Here is a 17,130-nt window from a genome sequence, read left to right on the forward strand (position 1 = left end):
GACGAAAGAAATGTATTGGAGCTGTCACACATCTTTCATACTCTGATACCCTACTCCCCCTCCAATCCACAGATCTTTTGTTAAATTCCACCATGCCTCTGTGGGAAATGTGAATAGTCATTGAAACTGATTCTATGCCAGGATTTGAAAGCTGATACACTGAAAAAGTACGCAGTGTATGTTAAATGAACACCAAACTCCCTGGCAATGAGAGGACTAATATGAGACTATGACACAGTTAAATTTAGAAATAGGATTAAAAATAGTCTCTGGGTTTTCATTTCAAGGTCATTCACAGACACAGTTCTCATAACCCTGTGGGATTCCATCCCAGTTAGAGTCCATTTCACGTGTGGAAGAGTCTTTTATCTTTTCAAACTATTATGGTTTTTGAAGAAATACAAGAAAGGAAACTAGTATTTATTAAGTATCTATAATATTCCTGAGAATATGCACAATTCTTTCCTTTATATCTGATGATGATGATGACAATGATGATGATCATATTAGATGATATTTCTTGGACCTACATGTGCCAAGTAATTTCCATTCCTGTTTATACTTTTTGCGTTCAAAAGTTTGTGAATTTTGCAAATGAAAAAATTGATATTTACAGAGGTTCAATAGTTTGTTGAAAATGGCTGCCACTTTCAACAAATGCAAAGTAAGATTTCGAACTCAGTTTCTTTTCTCTAAAGACCATATTCTAAAAAGAATGTCAATGCAAAAGTCTGGAATTCAGACTGTCTTAATGTTTTTCATCCATCAATTGCTATTAATAATAATAAAATCCACACCAGAGGATTGTAGTGAGATTACAATTAGTGAATACATATAAAGATTTTATAATAATTGTGCCTGGCACATAGTGAGTAGATATTTAGAAAACATTAACACTTTTATTTAATAATAAAAATAATTATTAGTTTGTTATGTTCCAGAAGATAGTAATTATTATTTCTATATCTTATTTTATATTGCATTATAATACAAAACACTAAAAAAATCTATCTATCCATAAAGAGTCTCCTTTCATTCTGTCTTTCCAATACTTTCAAAAGACAGAGTTTGAAATTATTATGCAAAATATAATTTAATATTTCTGGGATCTAAGAACTGTTTTGTAAAGTCAGCACATGAAAGATAAGGATATTTCAAACCATCATTTACTAAGTTCACTTCAGTCTCTCAGTCGCATCCGACTCTTTGTGACTCCATGGACTGCAGCACTCCAGGCTTCCCTGTCCATCACAACTCTGGAGCTTACTCAAACTCATGTCCATTGAGTCGGAGATGCCATCTAACCATCTCATCCTCTGTCGTCCCCTTCTCCTCCTGCCCTCTGTCGTCCCCTTCTCCTCCTGTCCTATGAGCCAGTTCTTCACATCCAGTGGTCAAAGTATTGGAGTTTCAGCTTCAGCATCAGTCCTTCCAATGAATATACAGGACTGATTTCCTTTAGGATGAACTGGTTGGATCTCTTTGCAGTCCAAGGAACTCTCAAGAGTCTTCTCTAACACCACAGTTCAAAAGCATCAATTCTTCAGCGCTCAGCTTTCTTTACAGTCCAACTCTCTCACATCCATACATGACCGGTGGAAAAACCATAGCTTTGACTAGATGGACCTTTCTTGGCAAAATAATGTCTCTGCTTTACAATATGCTGTCTAGGTTTATCATAACTTTTCTTCCAAGGAGCAAGTGTCTTTTAATTTCATGGCTGCAGTCACCATCTGCAGTGATTTTGGAGCCCGAAAATATAAAGTCTCTGACTGTTTCCATTGTTTCTCCATCTATTTGCCATGCAGTGATCGGACTGGATGCCATGATCTTCGTTTTCTGAGTGTTGAGTTTTAAACCAAATTTTTCGCTCTCCTCTTTCACTTTCATCAAGAGGCTCTTTAGTTCTTCGCTTTCTGCCATAGGGGTGGTATCATCTGCATATCTGAGGTTACTGATATTTCTCACAGTAATCTTGCTTCCAAATTGTGCTTCATCTAGCCTAGCATTTCTTATGATGTATTCTGCACATAAGTTAACTAAGCAGGGTAAAAATATACAGCCTTGATGTATTCCTTTCCCGATTTGGAACCAGTCTGTTGTTCCATGTCCAGTTCTAACTATTGCTTCTTGAGCTGCATAGAGATTTCTCAGGAGGCAGGTCAGGTGGTCTGGTATTCCCATCTCTTTCAGAATTTCCCACAGTTTGTTATGATCCACACAATCAAAGGCTTTGGCGTAGTCAGTAAAGCAGAAGTAGATGGTTTTTTTTTTTTTTTTTTGAACTCTCTTGCTTTTTCTATGATCCAACAGATACTAGCAATTTGATTTCTGGTTCCTCTGCCTTTTCTAAATCCAGCTTGAACATCTGGAAGTTCATGGTTAATGTTCTGTTGATGGCCTGGCTTGGAGAATTTTGAGCTTTACCAGCCTGTGAGATGAGTGCAATTGTGAGTTTGAACATTCTTTTGCATTGCCTTTTTTGGGAGGATTGGAATAAAACTGACCTTTTCCAGTCCTGTGGCCACTGCTGTTTTACAAATTTGCTGGCATATGGAGTGCAGCACTTTCACTGCATCATCTTTTAAGATTTGAAATAGCTCAACTGGAGTTCTATCACTTCCTCTGGCTTTGTTCATAATGATGTTTCCAAAGGCTCACTTGACTTCACCTACCAGGATGTCTGGCTCTGGGTGAGTGATGACACCATTCTGGTTATTCTGTGTCAGGAAGATCTTTTTTGTACAGTTCTTCTGTGTATTCTTGCCACCTCTTCTTAATATATTCTGCTTCTGTTAGGTCCATAACATTTCTGTCTTTTATTGTACCCATCTCTGTATGAAATATTCCCTTGGTATCTCTAATTTTCCTGAAGAGAGCTGTAGTCTTTCCCATTCTATTGTTTTCCTCTATTTCTTTGCATTCATCACTGAGGAAAGCTTTCTTATCTCTCCTTGCTATTCTTTGTAACTCTGCATTCAAATGGGTATATCTTTCCTTTTCTCCTTTGCCTTTTGCTTTTCTTCTTTTCATAGCTAAGGAAAGGCCTTAGCTATCCTCAATTGTTAGGCCTTCTCAGACAACCATTTTGCCTTTTTGCATTTCTCTTCTTGGGGATGGTCTTGATCATTGCCTACTGTACAATATTACTCCTTATTGCAAAATTCAGATTTAAATTGAAGAAGGTAGGAAAAACCACTAGACCATTCACGTACGACCTAAATCAAATCATTTACTAAAAGCTTTAATATTTGATCCATAACCATTACTTCAGTTTCAAAATGTTCATCATCCTAGGGAAACTTAGAAATTAAATATAAGGTACAGTGTGAAACTGTGTTGGTAGTTGTTCCCACCACACAGATAATGTTCAAAGGTTGAGACACTGCTATATGTTTTAAACATCCCGAATATCCTTTGCTTTCCTATCCTTAGTGGACTGGAACTTTTCCTCCTCTATCTGAGACTTCAGTCTGTTTCTCAATTTTTTAGTGATACATTATGTAGTGACAGTAGGTCAATAGGCATTTTGGCGGGACACCTGTCCTTAAAATGGCTAAGTTTTCAGCAAGGCCTTGATGGAACAACTTTTAAGGCTGAGATCATTCCCAGTTTAAGACAGTGACAACAGTATGTACTTGTTATTCCCTTCTCCAGAACTTTGTTTCCCAGTGAGGCAGATTGCTTGCCAAAAACTGACCACTCTTATTAAAGTGTTTTTGTAACTGACATTACTCAACAAAGTAGGAGTTTTACCCAAGCTTAGAATTAGCAGAGGGCTTTGAAATACAGTGAAACCATAGAAAGAAATCCCAGCAGGAGTTGGCTCTTAAGAAGGTTTCTTTCACTCTATGAGGCCAAACAAAGTGACCTTTTAATATTACTTTTTAGTCATGGTTGTGTTTCAGAGAGGTCAACACTTAAATGAGTTATTCAGTCAATAATAGTTGCATTTAAAACAAGTTGGTGCTGAAAGTACAGTGTGGAAATCAGTTGCATTTCACCAACTATTTCTGATCTTTGGCTACCTGGTGGCATTTTCTTTCCTGATTTCCTCTTTGCTTGGCTTCCTCAGGTGAGTTCATGTGACTAGTTCTGGCCAAAGGAGTCATGAAAACATAGGTCACTTCTGGGCCAAGGCATTTAATTGACAGAGTGAGACCTTCATGAACTGTCTTTCCTGCTGTCACAGTGATTGGCAGCATTCCAGACAGTGCTTGCAACATCCATCAGTCTTGTCTCTAAAAGACAGTGGAGAGGAAAACCCTCAAATGATACGTACTATACGTACAGAGTGAGCAAAACTATAAACATTTGTTTATTTTTTAAGATAATTTAGGGCTGACATATTCAGGATGGTTTATTACCACAGCATAACCAAGCCTATCCTGAGGGATTCATACAATGAGAATTATTGATACAAACAACAATTTGTGGCCATTCAAAGAACACACTGGAAGAGGTAAGCTGGCATTTTTAGCAAGTTTCTTTCATAGTCTTTAATAACATAATTATACATATTGCAGCAGGCAAATTTATTTCATAGGAAGTTAGATCCTAAAACTGAAGCTGTGATTTCTGGTCAGTATTTAATACCTGGTAGTCATCATGAAGCAAATACAATGAACTTTTGTAATATCTTAAACTTTATTTTAAATATACATGTGATTGTAGCTAATATATATATATATATATGCTTAAAATGAAGGACTAGGGTAATTGTCTCATAAATCAGTTATTACTGATTTATGTTCATTCAAAATAATATTACTTTAGATCATTTCTTATAGGCTGTGTTGTAAAAATGTGTTATATTCTCAAAATTAAAAACTGAAACAATGATTAGAGACAAATTTATCATCTATGCAGGATTCTGTTGCTCAGGGTCAACATGCAAAGGCTGCTCTCCTTGCTTTGATCAGAAGTAGTTCTCTCAAACTTCTTCATTTCCTATAATAAACCAATTGTGTATCATCATTCATCACGTATCTAAATCTTCATGAATTATTTTCTATTTTTACTTTATACTACTTCCAAGGTGGTTCAGTGGTAAAGAATCCACCTGCCAATGCAGAAGATGCAGGTTTTATCCCTGGATCGAGATGATTCCCTGGGGAAGGGAATGTCATCCCACTCCAGTATTCTTGCCTGGGAAATCCCATGGACAGAGGAGCCTGGCAGGCACAGTCCATGGGATCGTAAAAGATTCAGGCATGACTTAGTGGCTAAATAACAACATCAACAAAGGATAACAAATGGCATATGTTTAGAACACTTTGTGAAAAGCAACATTTAAAAAATTTGGTAATATCCTTTTCTAAATGTCATACAGAATTAAAGTTACTGGAAACATCACAGTGCAGCCTATTAAACTGCCCCTATTTTAAAATATTTCAATCTTATTTTCTCTTTATTTTTTCAGTTTTCCCAGGTATAACAACACTATTAATTTCAGTCCATTCTGTCACTCTTAATTCCCCATCATTTTCAGTATTCATTTTAGGTACTGATAACTTACAGTGAACAGTGTCAGATTCTTGATCTCTGAAGAAGATCAAGGGACCAGGGACCAGGCTTGATCACTCAAATGCTTTTGCATAGCAGAGTTTTGTTAGAGTATGAAAAAGTGAAATCACTCAGTCATGTCCCACTCTTTGAGACCCCATGGACTGTAACCTACCAGGCTGCTCCGTCCATGGGATTTTCCAGGCAAGAGTACTGGAGTGGGTTGCCATTTCCTTCTCCAGAGGATCTTCCCGACCAAGGGATCAAACCCAGGTCTCCTGCATTGTAGGCAGATGTTTTACCATCTAAGTCACCAGGGAAATCCTGGTGAAAATATGAAAAGAGACAGAGAAAGCTTCTGGCATAGACATCAGAACAGGGATGGAGACTGCCCCCCTCACTAGTGTTAGCAAGGGAGTTATATACTTTTTAAATTAGTTATTACAGTAAATCAAAAGAATGTCTCAACATTGTAAAGATCTTACTAGACCCATTCCCATAATTTACATTTTAAGATAATAGGATTAGTCAGAAGGTTTTCATGAAAGAGAAACTGTCCTCAAGCAGGATACTTTGTTGTTATATAATCACTAGTACAGAGTTTAAACTGAGTTGTTTGTTGTGTAATCATCAGTTACGGGCTTAAAGAGAAAAAACCATTTTATGTGACTAAGACTAAGGAATGTAGAGAGAGAGAGAGAGAAAAAAAAAGTTTGTCCTTTCCTCCTCCTTGAGAACCCCAGACCTTTCTTTCTCCTTGAGAACCCCAGACTTGTTATCAACCTGCCTAGGAACTGACTCTCTCAGTACTTTGCCAACATTGTATGTATCACACATTCAAAAAGTAAACAGTGACCAAGTTTTAGAAACTGCAAGTTATAATGATTCATGGTTATGTTATGTTCAGAATAAAAATCTAGATTGTTAATTCTAAAATAACTCATATTTGTTCATCATACAGTTTTATAAGTCCTGTTGATTTAAACAGTATTTTCATAATAACCTAAACTAACTTTCCCTCAGAAAATATTTTATAAGTATTTAATTTTTCTTTTTCATCCATGTAATAACATGCTATTTTTGTCTGCAAAATGGTATAAAATCAAATTTCCTGTTTTAATGGATTTCAAAATTTACTGAAACTGATAGCAAGATACACACTATGAAATAAACCATCTTTTGTTTGTTAAAAAAATGAAATCCCTCCATCTTGGATAGCTCAAAATAAGATGTGATATTAATTTATTGAACAACTAAAATTTGAAGCCAGGTACTGAAATTTGGTTCTTTCATGGAAGGGTAAACAGTGATTTCTTTCAGAATATGGGTCTGACTTTGATTAAAATTCTTCTGTTATGCTGCACAGATGAAAGAACAAACTATTTTTGTTTTAAATGATAGCAGTGGATTCTGAAACTGAGCCCAGAAGATTAGATGCAGATTTCAAAGGATAGCACACATCTGTGCATTATTGCAGGTTCTTAAAGCTCCACACCACAAGGTCAGATGAAAATACCAATGACCATTTGCTGTTCATTCTTGTGTGACAAAACAGATTGGCAATAGCTAATATTTCTACAATTTGTCACTAGGCAAATTTAAAAGTATATGTGAACTTTATCACAAAATTATGTTGAAACATTGACTTATTTTTACTTTTGTCTGTTCATTAAAACACACACATACACATATCTACCCACCTTTATTATTGTTGAGTATACTTAAATAATCATTGTATATAAGAAGTGGTACCTATACTCAGAGTTTTGGAAAATTGAAGTAATATAGTCCAAAATTACATACAGCAGAAACTTTGTCATATGTTTTGAGTAGAATGAAGTATCTTTTGTTTACATAACATTTGCCAAATATAACTAAAAGAAACAACTTGGAAGGGTCCAAAGTAATCAGTCATGTATTACAACATTGTCATGGATAATCTACAAAATAGAGAAGTAGTTATTATCTACAAGTGGTCATTATTATAACTTTAATCCACCTATTTTGAAGTAATTTGAGGCATCATATAATAATAGTATAAGGACAGAAATATAAAACCACAAGTCTAAAATTAAAATGTAAAATTCAAATTGTAAAGATGAACATGGGGGAAATTAAACAGAAGGTTTTCAACTAAAGTTTTAACAGAACGTTTTAAACAGCAGGTTATTAACTAACCTCCACTTAATTCTATACCCAAATAAAAAGACTTGGATATCAATGGAAAGATTAACCAACTAGTATTTCTGTGTTTTCAGTTTAAAAAATCTGTGTGTATGCAATTTTTACTAATTTCCATGTTTTTTAGAAATTTTAGAAAACCAACCAATTAGATCCCAATTGTGTAAAGATGAAAGGGTAGCTAGTGCATTAACTGGAGAAGGAAATGGCAACCCACCCCAGAATTCTTGCCTAGAGAATCCTGTGGACAGAGGAGCCTGGCGGGCTGCTGTCCATAGGGTTGCACAGAGTACTACACGACTCAAAGTGACTTAGCATGCATGCATGCATTGGAGAAGGAAATGGCAACCCACTCCAGTGTTCTTGCCTGGAGAATCCCAGGGACAGGGGAGCCTGGTGGGCTGCCGTCTATAGGGTTGCCCAGAATAGAACACTACTGAAGTGACTTAGCAGCCCCAGCAGCAGTGCATTAAGGAATGAAGATAGAGGAAACTAGTAGCAGTTGGGCATAACATAACATAAAACTTAAGCTTCAAGCCTCTGAATGTATACAAACCCCTTCCATAACCCTGCACTTAATTCTTTTTTTTTTTTATTAATTATTTTTTTCTAAATTTTTAAAAGAAAATCCATCCTGAACCCTCCTCCCTCCTCCCTCCCCATATCATCCCTCTGGGTCGTCCCAGTGCACCAGTCCCAAGCATCCAGCATCGTGCATTGAACCTGGACTGGCATCTCGTTTCATACATGACATTTCACATGTTTCAATGCCATTCTCCCAAATCTTGCCACCCTCTCCCTCTCCCACAGAGTCCATAAGCCTGTTCTATACATCAGTGTCTCTTTTGCTGTCTCGTATAGAGGGTTATCGTTACCATCTTTCTAAATTCCATATATATGCGTTAGTATACTGTATTGGTGTTTGTCCTTCTGGCTTACTTCACTCTGTATAATAGGCTCCAGTTTCATCCACCTCATTAGAACTGATTCAAATGTATTCTTTTTAATGGCTGAGTAATACTCCATTGTGTATATGTACCACAGCTTTCTTATCCATTCATCTGCTGATGGACATCTAGGTTGCTTCCATGTCCTGGCTATTATAAACAGTGCTGCGATGAACATTGGGGTACACGTGTCTCTTTCCCTTCTGGTTTCCTCAGTGTGTATGCCCAGCAGTGGGATTGCTGGATCATAAGGCAGTTCTATTTCCAGTTTTTTAAGGAATCTCCACACTGGTCTCCATACTGGCTGTACTAGTTTGCATTCCCACCAACAGTGTAAGAGGGTTCCCTTTTCTCCACACCCTCTCCAGCATTTATTATTTGTAGACTTTTGGATCGCAGCCATTCTGACTGGTGTGAAATGGTATCTCATAGTGGTTTTGATTTGCATTTCTCTGATAATGAGTGATGTTGAGCATCTTTTCATGTGTTTGTTAGCCATCTGTATGTCTTCTTTGGAGAAATGTCTATTTAGTTCTTTGGCCCATTTTTTGATTGGGTCATTTATTTTTCTGGAGTTGAGCTGGAGGAGTTGCTTGTATATGCAAATGAAGCAACCGACAAACAACTAATCTCAAAAATATGCACTTAATTCTGTATTCATGATTTTGAATTTTCTTTTCTTAATCAGGGCTACTAAGCCCTAGTGGCTCACATGGTAAAGAACCTTCCTACCAATGCAAGAGACATAAGAGATCTGGGTTTGATCCCTTAGTCAGAAAGATCCCTTGGAGAAGGAAATGGGAGCCAGCTCTAGTATTCTTGCCTAAATTCCAGGGACAGAGGAGCCCAGTGGGCTACAGTCCATGGGGTCACAAAGAGTCAGACACGACGACTCATGCATGCATGCATGCATGCAGGAGGTCCCATTATAGTTCCTGGTTCCTAGTTCCTTAACTGACAAGTTAAGGAAAAATTTAGTTGATCATACAATGCTCAGTGTTTAATAATAGGAAATTTGTCAGTTCATCAGGAATAATAAACATTTTTCCTAGTTGATATACTTTTCAGAAATTTATTGTTAAACACATTGAAAAGTATAGTTTAAGTCTGTTGGCAATAATGTTACAGTATGGCAATATATCACAGAAAAAATGCAATGTTATTCTACCTACAGTATTTATATAGGAAGCAAAGATATCCTATTAAAGCCTATTTCACATACTGTTCTTTTTTCAGAATGGCACAAAGGGGTCCTGGAGTCAAATGTGCTGGAAAGTTTGTTAAGGGATGGAGGATAGAGAAGAATAATAGCAACCTCAAGGGGAGAAGAGAGAGAATAGACTAGAAAGATGAGCTAAAAGAACAAACACATCATGTACAGAGATGGTATTATCTAGCCACAGCAGAGTTGAAAGATGAACTATGTCATGGAACCAAAAAATTCAACAACTTGTTTAGAATTTTCTATTGTCATCATGCCAAAATGAGCACAATAAAATCAAAGCATTATGTAATGAAGAAATTGGGTTTTCAAGCCATTAAATGATAAGATGATATAAAGGCAATTGGTTATGAGAATGTTTAGCATTAGTAATGGATTGTCTATTTTGAAAATTGCTCTGTGAGTGTGTGCACTCAGTTGTACAGCCATGTATAATTCTTTGTGACTCCATATACTATAGCCTGCCAGTCTCCTCTGTCAATGGGATTTTCCAGGCAAAAATACCAGAGCAGATTGCTGTTTCCTCCTCCAAGGGATCTTCCCAACCCAGAAATTGAACCCGCGTCTCTTGTGTCTCTTGCATTGGCAGGCAAATTCTTTACCACTACATCAACTGAGAAGCTAAATTTAATCCCAAAAGTCGTTGCAGCATTCCAGTATACCATATTAAAGAAAATAAAAGCTATTTCAAGCAGTATGGACATTATTTCCTACCAATAAGCATTCAAATCAGGATTTATCCATTACTATATTACTGACACATTGAGGATGACTGGCATAACCAGATACTCAGTAAATATTTTTAGTAAATTAAAAATTCACACAATAGACTTATGATACTCTAGAAATTTAGAGAATTGTAATTTTAAGAAGGCATACTATGGGTATAAATATACTTACTATACACAGTTATTATGAAAAAAGAGTTGTACAATAAACTGTATATACATACTAAAATTCACAACTTTGCATTATAAACTTAGTGTATTACAAACTATTAGTTAATCACTGTAAGCATAAATTACACTCTGCAACCAATAATTTACTTAGGGAATTCTGGGGATGAAAGATCATTTCGATTATTGTTGTTCAGTCGCCTAATCGTGTCTGACTCTTTGTGACCCCATGAACTGCAGCGGGCCATGCTTCCCTGTCCTTCACTAGCTCTTGACATTTGCTCAAATTCATGTCCATTGAGTCAGTGATGCCATCCAACTATCTCATCCTCTGTTGCCCCTTCTCTTCCTGCCCTCAATCTTTTCCTGCATCAGGGTCTTTCCCAATGAGTTGGCTGTTTGCATCAGGTGGCCAAAGTATTGGAGCTTTAGCTTTAGCACCTTCCAATGAATATCCAGTGTTGGTTTCCACTAGGATTGACTGGTTTGATATACTTGTAGTCCAAGGGACTCTCAAGAGTCTTCTCCAGCACCACAATTCAAAACCATCAATTCTTCAGCACTTTCAGTGGTCCAACTCTCACATCCGTACATGGCTACTGGAAAACCATAGCTTGGACTGTATCGACCTTTGTCAGCAAAGTGATGTCTCTGCTTTTTAATACACTGTCTAGGTTTGTCATAGCTTTTCTTTCAAGGAGCAAGGGTCTTTTAATTTCATGGGTACAATCACTGTCCACAGTGACTTTTTATGTTTTTTATTTTTTGCATCACCATAAAAATTGTTTAGGGAATTTTATAATCTGCATGCATTTTCTCATGAAGCAAATAGAAATAGAGTTATTCACTAGATTCTAGAAAGATACAAAATTTGGGACATTTTTTTATAGAATTGACAATTGAGGTATCTAATATTTAGGAGCTTTATCAAAATTTTAGTTTGGAGATGCTGAAGAAATCTTTCTTAATGATATTAACTTTATTTTTCTTTGTACCTGTGTACTCCTGAAGAATATCCTTGAAGGCTAAAAGAACTCAACGACAACAAAAGAACTAAAATTGCTTCCTCAGAAATATGTACAATAGGAAGAAATATAATTGCCCAGTCATACTCTTCTGGCAATAATTAGTGTTTAATGTTTATTATATAGTGTTGTTTATTTAACTACTCCTTGACAGAGCCAGTTTCTTATCAATTATTCTCTTCTTGAACCTTTGACTCTGCCATACGCATTATGAGATAAATTAACTTAAGACTATTTAGATTGTTGTTGTCGTTTTTTTGTTTAGATTGTTTTAAATGAAACTGCAGAAACTCAGAGACTTTTAGGATAATTATTTCCTTTTTAACTTTTTATATATTAAAGATTTACAATTCCATCTACCCTTTTTTCCCTTCAGGCTGGAGATAACCTCTGGATGATATGTCAAGAAAGAGAAAAAACAAAGGCATATTTCTCACTGGTATGTCCCCTTTACTGATTAAAACAATTAATATATCAATATGTGTTTGAGTGGTAAAAACACACTAATAAATTGCTACCTGAGTCAGCCATTTGAACCTTTGAATTTGGTTACATCATTACTGAATTTATAGTTTGCTAAAATGACTCCTATGTGAACACCAGTTGATTTACTATACATTTAATATATTATTATATAATTTTGAGTTATGGAGTATGATATGATCTACAAGTTATGTCAGTAGAGTGTACGATTCTTACCTAAGTAATAATTAAAACTTTGGAACATATTTTATGATGAAATTCTAATCTCCATTATTTTAAGAAATAATACAAATATTTAGAGATAAGAATATGCAATAATAATAAAATTGGTGATATTTGATAAAAAATATTTCTGGTTTAAAACAGATAGAGATGCATCATCCTACCCATTATTTTGGAGAAAGCAATGGTACCCCACTCCAGTACTCTTGCCTGGAAAATCCTATGGATGGAAGAGCCTGGAAGGCTGCAGTCCATGGGTTCGCTGAGGGTCAGACATGACTGAGCGACTTCATTTTCACTTTTCACTTTCATGCACTGGAGAAGGAAATGGCAACCCACTCCAGTGTTCTTGCCTGGAGAATCCCAGGGATGGGGGAGCCTGGTGGGCTGGTGTCTATGGGGTCGCACAGAGTCAGACATGACTGAAGTGACTTAGTAGCCCATTATTTGGGACAGTATTGTTTAAAAATCTTACAGGGCAGGATCGGGCTCTTAAAGAGAATTATCAGCCCAAGTAAAATACTACTTAGGTACAAGAAAAGGGCACAAAAATACCAGAGCAAGTACAGATAGGGCAGGTACCACACACATTAGAAATAATCTAGGGGCTAAAAGTAAGCACTTTCTTGAAGCAAATACAGAATTAAGCAAAAGATTGACACAGGAAAATTACAGGAAAATTACAGGAAAGTCCTGGGCTAACAAATATAGAGGGCTAAGAAAAATAACATTTAATCTGAAAGGGTTAAACCTAGCCATGATTATCTTAGAAATTGAAATGGAAATGTTCCTTCCTGGCTGTAATGAATCAGCTTTAAAGTCTGAAGTTGTTCAGCACCAAGGACAAAGGCAATTCAATACAGACCCACAGCTTTTCTCATCCCACTTGTCTGAGATTCATATATAATCATATAGCTGGAAATGACTTTAGAAATCATCCATCTCAACTCCTTTACTTTATAGATAAAAGAAAAAAACTGAGGCACAGTTATTACTAACTTATCCAATCACCTTGTTAGAAAGGGGTGAAGTTCAGCTTAGAGTCCAAGTTTGCTTTTACCTGGTACAGTATTCCCTAGGTAGGCCATGCAAATGTATTAAATCACATGCACAGAAGATTTGGGCTGTTTTTATATTAATAAGGTAATATTTGACTTTGGTGTTTGTATTTCAAAGGGTGTGTGTGTGTGTGTAGAGATTAATAGTCTAGATGAAAAAAAACACTTTTTTTCTAAAAAAAATAGCCCAGCTTTTTTCAGACTAAATGTACCCTTCCTAATTTTAGTATGTTTATTTGGAAATGGCCAGAAGGAAGTTGACCAAATTTAAAATATATTCTCAGATGTTTTTTTCCTGTTTAGCAATATTTTTAAATTTTTATTTATTTATTTTAATTGGAGCATAATTACTTTACAATATTGAATTGGTTTTTGCCATATATCAGTATGAATCTGCTGTAGGTATATATGTGTTCCCTCCATCCTGAACCCTCCTCCCATCTCCCTCCCAACTATATCCCTAAAGTTGTCACACAACACCAGCTTTGGGTGCCATGCTTCATTCATGGAATTCACACTGGTTATCTAATTTACATATGCTAATGTATATGTTTCAATGCTACTCTCTCAAATCGTCTCACCCTCTCCTTCTCCCACTGAATTCAAAAGTCTGTTCTTTACGTCTGTGTCTCCTTTGCTGCCCTATATGTAGGAGCATTGATACCATCTTTCTAGTTTATATATATATATATATATATATATATATATGTGTTTTAAAATCTCACTTGCTATTTTAATCTTATTATTCTTCAATTTTCCAGTCTAATATCTGAGAACTCATCTATATTTGTTGTTTTTTATCTTGGTCTGTGCTTTTATATTGTTGTTAATTTCGAGTGAAAATTGTTTTGTAAATTCTTTTTTTCTTCTTTTATTTGAAATTTTGGTAAAAAATAATTAGAATTTATAAAAAGTAAACTATTGTTGAGATATTATGAAAAAGCATCAATTAAGGGAAAAGTCATTATTGTTAGAGAATATTTTGTCTACTTTTAGGCAGAGAGACTGGAGAAGGAAATGGCAACCCACTCCAGTATTCTTGCCTGGAGAATCCCAGGGATGGAGGAGCCTGGTGGGCTGCCGTCTATGGGGTCACACAGAGTCGGACACGACTGAAGTGAATTAGCAACAGCAGCAGCAGGCAGAGAGACTAAGAGGAACTAAAAAAGGCTAAGTTCAAGTAAAGGCTAAGATCCAGAGGCTTATCTGCTCTGTTAGTTGCTCAGTTGTGTTCAACTCTTTGCGGCCCCACGGACTGTAGCCCACCAGGCTCCTCTGTCCGTGGAATTTTTCAGGCAAGAGCACTGGAATGGGTTGCCATTCCCTTCTCTAGGTGATCTTCCCCATCTAGGGGTCAAAGCCAGGTCTCCTGCATTGCAGGCAGACTCTTTACCATCTGAGTCACCAGGGAAACCATATAATAAAACATATGGTCACTGAAATAATAAGCTAAATTAGAAATGGAAAGATGAATCTTAATTTGGGAACAATATTTTTTTTTTAGAAAAACAAAACCTTTTGAATAGGGAATATCACAACCTCCTGATATAGTGTAAAGATTATGAACTTTAGAGTCCAAATGCAAACATTGGCTTGACTCCGTCTACATAATGTTGAGAAAATTTCTTAGCCTCCTCTCAGTCCCAGTTTCTCTTTTTGAAAAATAAGAATATGCTTTTGGATAGCATTAAAACACACATGTAGACATATTCTTCCTCCCTGATGAAGACTTCTAAATTGCTTAGATGTAAATATCTGCTCTAGTCTCCATCTCTTCTCCTAGAGCCAGCTATCAATATTCAGTCCAATCCTTTAAAATCTTTGGCCTTGACCACATTTTCCATGAATTCTGGTGCAAGGTTCCAGAGTTTTATAAAGATATAGGATCCGGAGTTCTCTTTCACCAACCTGCCTACCTTGAATTGTGATAAACTCCAAGAGCCAGGTGACTAGCTCTTATTTTAGACATAGTGTTCTCCAGCAAGGAATCTGGTAAGATCTTAGGGATTTTAGATCTAATCTTTGACTAAATGCTGTCTGAAAACTTCTGCCTGTTTCTCTTTGGATCTCAGATGATTTTATCCTTCAGGTTCTGCTACTTCATCCTACTTTGCTGTGGCAGTTTTGGAAGTGAGTTCGCTGTTGAAGTTTGCCTGGCTATTGACAAAGAAGCTTTCCTTCATTTTGCACTGGGTATGTTGTTGTTGTTTAGTTGCTAAGTTGTGTCTGAGTCTTTCATGACCCTATGGACTGTAGCTCCACAGGCTCCTCTGTCCATGGGATTTCCCAGGCAAGATTACTAGAATGGGTTGCTAGTTCCCTCTCCAGGGGATCTCCCTGACACAGGGATTGAACCCACGTCCCCTGCATTGGCAGACAGATGCTTTACCACTGAGCTACCGGGGAAGCCCTCTGCTCTGGGTATACAATTTTTAATTTGGACTAAGGCACCTAGATAGCATATTGAAAAGCAGAGACATTACTTTGCCAACAAAGGTCTGTCTAGTCAAGTCTATGGTTTTTCCAGTTGTCATGTATGGATGTGAGAGTTGGACCATGAAGAAACCTGAGCACCGAAGAATTGATGCTTTTGAACTGTGGTGTTGGAGAAGACTCTTGAGAGTCCCTTGGACTGCAAGGAGATCCAACCAGTCCATTGTGAAGGAGATCAGCCCTGGGATTTCTTTGGAAGGAATGATGCTAAAGCTGAAACTCCAGTACTTTGGCCACCTCATGCGAAGAGTTGACTCATTGGAAAAGATTCTGATGCTGGGAGGGATTGGGGGCAAGAGGAGAAGGGGACGACAGAGGATGAGATGGCTGGATGGCATCACTGACTTGATGGACGTGAGTCTGAGTGAACTCCGGGAGTTGGTGATGGACAGGGAGGCCTGGCGTGCTGCGATTCACGGGGTCGCAAAGAGTCGGACAGGACTGAGTGACTGAACTGAACTGAACTGAAGCTGTTTCTACATGTCAAACTACCATACTTTAACCTAACCTAGAGTGAGGGGACTCCATGTGGAGGTCACAAAAATATTTTTTCAAAGATTATAGTAAATTTAAATAAATATTAAAAATTTAAAAATGCTCTCTTTTTCTTAATGTACAAGGTCTGGGGAAAAAAATCAAGCAAACAACTTTAATGAGGAGACAGAAGAAATTTATTTTCCATTTAGCTGTGTTTCTTTTACAATTTTGTTCAGATTTTAGCAGGACCAGTTGACCATTTAAACTCAGGTTTGTCTGTTAGTGAGAGGGTTGTTTTGTTTTTTTTGAGAGGGTAGTCTTTACAAGTGGGTGTTGTATGTAAAACAGTTAGACTTGATTTCATACTTCAACTTTAAAGTCTAAAAATTAATTCACAGTATATTTAATAACCTGGTCAGGGAGAACTTATGTATGCAAGCTCAATGGAGCTTGGCTTCCTGTCTTGTGATTCCATGTACACATGGAACACATTTCCATTTTTTCATTTCACTAGTAGTCTGTAATATAAAGATACATACTTTAGCAAGGAAACAACTTATTTTCTGAAACCTTTATTAGAAGCTAAGTCTTGAATTTGATCACTATCTTTACATCTAAGAA

General features: G+C 36.7%; 1 long non-coding RNA gene across 1 annotated transcript; it reads left to right on the forward strand.

The window, feature by feature from the left end:
- The first annotated feature begins 4,267 nt into the window (after positions 1 to 4,267).
- On the forward strand, positions 4,268 to 16,365 carry LOC138987587 (uncharacterized). Its single transcript, XR_011463937.1, has 4 exons — positions 4,268 to 4,462; positions 12,153 to 12,215; positions 15,629 to 15,732; positions 16,067 to 16,365. It is a non-coding gene; the product is annotated as an uncharacterized lncRNA (long non-coding RNA).
- The last annotated feature ends 765 nt before the right edge of the window (positions 16,366 to 17,130 follow it).

The sequence above is a fragment of the Bos mutus genome, chromosome 1 (genome assembly GCF_027580195.1).
Source record: "Bos mutus isolate GX-2022 chromosome 1, NWIPB_WYAK_1.1, whole genome shotgun sequence".
NCBI classification, from domain to species: Eukaryota; Metazoa; Chordata; class Mammalia; order Artiodactyla; family Bovidae; genus Bos; species Bos mutus.